The sequence below is a fragment of the Trachymyrmex cornetzi genome, unplaced genomic scaffold, assembly GCF_001594075.2.
Source record: "Trachymyrmex cornetzi isolate Tcor2-1 unplaced genomic scaffold, Tcor1.1 scaffold625, whole genome shotgun sequence".
In the NCBI taxonomy this organism is placed as follows: Eukaryota; Metazoa; Arthropoda; class Insecta; order Hymenoptera; family Formicidae; genus Trachymyrmex; species Trachymyrmex cornetzi.
The window spans coordinates 89,822-95,954 of record NW_017299943.1 but is presented as its reverse complement, the minus strand read 5'-3'; the positions used below and the strand labels follow the sequence as shown (position 1 = coordinate 95,954).

Below are 6,133 nucleotides of genomic sequence, written 5' to 3'. Positions count from 1 at the left end.
TGCGCCTTTGTACTCTTGGAGATGCTTTTATAAAAATTCTCTTCATCAAGAACTTTGTAATTTGCGTTGACTTGTTTTTATATATTTATTGACTATTTGTTTAATTTTTACGGATTTTAATATTTATCTATATTTCTCACTTGAGTTTATATTTTTGTATTACTGAGGATGGTCTGATTTAAGACTGAAACGTCTATGTATTTTTAATCATTAAATATATATTTATTCGCTGCTAACATCTTGCATTCGTAGTTGTATGCCTTTTATTTATCTTATTTTGTTTAAAAATTGAACTACGTTTTGACCTAATTTGTTTTAAATTTTTGTTTCAGATAAGAATTACGAGCTGAATCATGCCCACCGTTTGACCCGATAAAAAAAATACGTTCTACGCCACTGAACGCAACCGCCATGTTTTTAATTATTTTTTTAATTTATTTATACGTTTTATGCTCGTTAAGAGTCCACCTTTAAAATAAAAAAAAATTAAATCAATTAGCCCAATAGTTTTCTTACAATTTCTCGTCACATTTTGACTACTTTTCAAGTTCGAGAAACATATGTGACCCCTTAACATTTGACAAACAATAAGGACGAAATGATTTTTAAATTGCGAGCGTATCAGATCGCGGCCTAAGTGTATCGAATGTTCTCTGTCTACTTGTAGCTTCTACTAATTATGCGGTCACTAACACGATGACACACACTGATTCACAGACAGACTCAACATAACCTCGGCTCTCATTATTGGTTAAACGTTAAATTCCTTGTAATTTTAATATAATTAAAAAAAAACCCAGATAATTGAAAAATCTCTCTTTTTGTATAATTATGTATGAACAATAATTCACTATAGTGTCCATCAACAAATTTGTGAACATAGTGTAAAAAATTTAATATTAGATTTTAAAATACAATAAGAATATTGCCGAATGTTTCATTAATGATAACAATAACAACTTGCTTTATTACTGCATAAAAAACCATACACGAAAATTTTGTAATTCATTGAAACAATTCCATTAAAGTAGTAAGTTCAATATAAATCTATACACATTATATATATCACAATATAAATAATATCAATTCTTTTCGCTCGTATATGGACCTGCGCACAATAGAGGAACAAGAATTAGATATTAAGATTTCAACCTATCAGAAACCGTGTATTCCGATGTAATCAGTTTCTGATAGGTTAAAATCTTAATATCTAATTCCTGTTCCTCTATTGTGCTCAGGCCCTAACTTACAACAAAATAATAAATAGTAAAACCCAGGTCATTACATTAACGAATTATAGTTAGGTGTACTAAATAATATTTATTAATCACAAATTATAATTTTCCGACGATAAGTTTCTTTCAACAGTACGTTTTGACTATATTTAATCCTCATCAGCCATAGAAATACATAAATACCCAAATATCTAATCATATTAACATATTATGAGGATCATCTCACGTTCGAGTTACAATAGATAATATAACAGATTTCTAAGAATCATCTCACCTTCATGTTACAATGGACGGTATACATAGGTAAGATGATTCTTAGAAATCTGTTATATTATCTATTGTAACTCGAACGTGAGATGATCCTCATAATATGTTAATATGATTAGATATTTGGATATTTATGTATTTCTATGGCTAATGAGGATTAAATATAGTCAAAACGTACCGTTGAAAGAAACTTATCGTCAGAAAATTATAATTTGTGATTAATAAATATTATTTAGTACGCTTGACTATAGCTCGTTAATGTATTGACCTGGGTTTTACTATTTATTACATTATATATAGTTTATGAAAACATAATAATTCATGTTTGAAAAATCTAAATGGTACAATATACAGAAATTTAATGGATATAATAAAAAATTTGTTTAATCTTAAAATATCGAAACTTTTAAATGTCAAAAATATAATTTGCATTTTTAAGATTTAATTTTATGCGCAGTATTTTCTAGAAAGGTCAACTGAACAAGTAGCGCCATCTCTTGTTACAACAAACACTGGACTACTACGCGGAGATGTCAGATCTGAACCATTCCCGCACCAGATGGGTGGAAGGACACATACACGAACTAAAAGCCATTCACGTAAAAAAATTTTAATCGTAATCGTAAAGCCGTAAGCATATTTTCTAATCACAGTCAAGGATTTAAAACGTGAGACTGCAATTTTGATTGTGATTAGTCGATTTGCTTACGGCCTAACAGTTACGACTAAAATTTTTGTACGTGTGATGGCCTTAAGAAAGAGCCACGTATATGTGTCATATATACGTGGCTCATGTACGTGTCCCCTCCACCCATTTGGTGCTGGGGCAACGGTTCAGATTTGACATTTGCGCATCTGCTACTATGTCGCCTATATCGCAACAATGTTAAAAAATGTGAAATTATCTTTAAATGTATCATATTTTAGTTGTAAAATCTATTTACAAAGATAAAATCCTACACTAATTGATTATAACCAAATACATTATTCTCTGATCTAACATGAGATGGAACTAGATAATAGACACCAAAATATTTATTGTGTTATTAATATTTATTATTACTATAAACAAATTTGTGAAACGTCAAATTTATTCTGACAGTCTCAAAAGACACGAAGCCTTTTATACTTCAATATATTTAACATGCAAATATAAGACTGATAACACGAAATATTGTGTATTCATAACCTTCATATTTTTATATGAAACAATTATAATAATAGATTGTGTGTGTGCGTGTGTGTTTTAAAACTAACATTACGCGTGTTTGAATCGATCAGTATGATATTTCGATTACGTATTATTGTTGAACGACAAATACAATTTGTAGAAAAAGGTCATTAAAGGTCATATACCGAGCGTGTCCAATTTAAGCTTCGGAGCCAAAACGCAGAGCCATCAACGCAAAAAAATCAATATGAATAAGATTTCGGAGACTGTAAAGTGTTGATATGAGTCTGAGCGACGCTTATCAACACTTTACAGTTCATGAAATTTTACATTGAATTTTTTTGCGTTGATGGCTTTGCGTTTTGGCTCCGGAGCTCAAATTGGACAGGCCTATATACAATATTATTTGTATTTACATAATATCTAAGATTTCAAAAAATTATTACAACATATTTATCAAATTTCATAAATTTTATGTACCTGTGCATTATTGATTTATACATTGCAGTACGATATATGTAACAAAGCCAACAAATGAATCATACTTCTCGCACAATAAAAAATTCTATTAATCTCAAATTAATGAAATAGTCGAGTACATATTTTAAAAGAAACAATAACAAAATGGCGTGCACGAGGTTATTTAAAATGGTTTCCTTGCTATGTCAAAGCGTCTCTATAGCAACAACAAATGCTTCCATAGATTTGGGCCTTAAGGCCCATTTGTCAATTTTGACAATGCATAAATTTTTACACCATGGGCAATATGCTTCGGCCAATCCATGGTTAATTTATTTTAAAAAATTATATAAAATTAAAAGTAAAAAAATTTTAATTGTTTCGTTTTAAGTCTTGAAATACGCACTATCTCTCAAACATCATATAATATAACGGGATTAAGATGAATAAAATAGTTTAAAATATGAGTGGAAAAAATTTTGATAAAACGTTTTATTCGCATTAACGTTTCGAATCCCACAACGATTGCTCGTCGTAAATCTAGAGGATTTAAGCCTACGTCCGAACATTATCATGATAATAATTGATGAACTTACGTTATATTATTGTATAGGAAGCTCTCGGACAGTGGAGTATTAATTTTTCGATACGTGAAAACAGGTTATATTTACAGTAAATATGCCAGAAACGGACTGCACTTCTGATGCTAGACCATCGAGTAACTGCAACATCGCAAGCTAAACAAGCGACTCTGGCAACGTTGCCGGTTCTCCCACTACCTCACCTAACGTACATTAATATGGGAAATACGACAAAATTGCGATGAATTAAGAGCAATAGATGCATCCGAATGAAAAGAATTTATTAAAAAATGAAATATCAAAGTACAAGGGCATCATAACGTGAATAAACGCATATCCAAAAAGTTATCGACCTATACGTCGTTATATGTTAGCACACAATCACATCTGCGCATGCGCTGCCTAAATTCTCCGATCAACAATTTTAGCCTAACTGCAGGGACTGCCCATTCCTTACTTTCCTTTTATTGAAGAGCCTGCACGCTTACGCGAATATTCCTTTTCTGCTTTCTTTTACTATAATTGCACATGCACAAGATATGATTGAATGACCGTTATCGTGAATCCGGTAAGTAAGGCAGATACATCACATACGTCACGATGACGCTGTTACTACTAAGTGTATCGTATAATTGTACACATAATATTTACAAATGACGGTATGATAATTAGTATCAATATAAAGATGTTTAGGATCATGTTACTATTATTATATTGTTTTGAAACAATAATACATGTTTTGAAACAATAATATAACAGTATCATGCTTCAACCCTTTTGTATGTACGGGAATCACCTTTGAGGCTGTTACTCGAAACCATCTTGTTTTTGTGTACGTAATATGATCGTTCTTTTGTGTTATAATTTTTGTCATTGTATCTACGATATAAATATTCCTATATAATTTTTAATGACATAAAATTATAAAATTATGCGAAATTATATTATTTTTTACAGTTCCTAATTTAGGAGTAGTATTGGTACAATTAATATCTTTATTAACCAATTAACGAAACAATAAATAAAATGATATATATTAAATGAAAATCCGGTAATCCACAGCGCACAATATTTATAAAATATTTACTAAATATTTGTAAATATTTATAAGACTTATTTTACATATTTCATAAATATTTATCATAAATAGTCTAGGAATAAGCATTTTTTATTGTTTTATTACATAATTTTATGATGAATTATTTTAAAATTGATTATTGTTTTGAAAATATGGATTAAATAATTAATTATTTTAGTAAAAATAAACGAACGTTCATATAATACAATATATACATATAGTATATACAATTTAGATATATACCATTATTTATACATGCTTGTTGGTGCTTATCTTTATTAAAATAATTATTTATTTAATATTATACACACATATACAGAGAGATACATGCGTACATATATATCTCTTTGGTGCTTTTGATGTAGAATGTTATATATCTCTCATTTTAAGTACTATAATTTTGCATTAATAAAGATATACGTACGCATTTGCTTGTATCGTTATATTTTTTAATGTTTGACACTTCGATAGAAAACAAAATTTATATTAAATATGTTTATTTTTCTGCGATAATTTTTACTCGAAATATGTTATCTCCATGACACAATGTATAGTGTGACACCGAATAGCAGGTATACAGTAGTGGTCATGAAAATAGATCGCCACCTATACATATAAAAATTAGTAAAATATTATTTTGCCCATCTGTTTTTTCTCTCCAGTAATGTCATTTATTGTATATCAGCAACAATGCATATCAACTAAAAAACATAAGCAATTATCACCGAAATAAAAGGTCTATGTTGTATTGCGAAAATTCTAAAGTGATGTACTATAATACTGGTTATAATAATAAAGCCAAATTATTAATATAAATTTATTAACATAAAAAGGTTTGTTAAATATTAATGTGATTTCATAGATTAGGTATAGTAAAAATCATATAATTTAGTTAAGAGTTACAGAATAAATTCCTAAATTTCATTATACACATCATTTACACATCCTTTTTATATCGATGTTGTAATTCTGAGCCTCTTCCTCAAATGACTTTGAGGTACTACTATCGATGTAATAACTTTATCGTAAAATAGCGTTTACACAGCATCTAGCGTCAGTACTAAAGTTATAATACTTATGTTATAACTTCGACGTAAATCGTGCCATGTAAATATAGTCATTGTTTTGCTATACCTAATCTATGAAATCACTTTAATATTTAATAATTTTTTTTATGTTAATAAACTTACATTAATAATTTGACTTTATTATTATGACCAGATACTAGTACTTATAGAACTTTAGGATTCTCGCATATGACATACATCTAAAACCAGCGGCATGCACCGCTTGTTTTCCTGTTGGATTGCTAGCTGGATTAGATTCTTGTCACCATTGGCTG

At 29.1% G+C, this 6,133-nt stretch overlaps 1 protein-coding gene across 5 annotated transcripts in view; it reads right to left on the bottom strand.

Annotated features, from left to right (window-relative positions):
- Positions 1-3,849, bottom strand: part of wde (Fibronectin-III type domain-containing protein windei) — a 25,290-nt gene extending 21,441 nt beyond the window's left edge. For all 5 annotated transcript variants that reach the window (XM_018516318.1, XM_018516317.1, XM_018516312.1 and 2 more), the window contains exon 1: positions 3,729-3,849. The gene's annotated coding sequence lies outside the window, so the exon portion shown is untranslated. The remainder of the gene's footprint in view (positions 1-3,728) is intronic.
- Between the last annotated feature and the right edge of the window lie 2,284 nt (positions 3,850-6,133).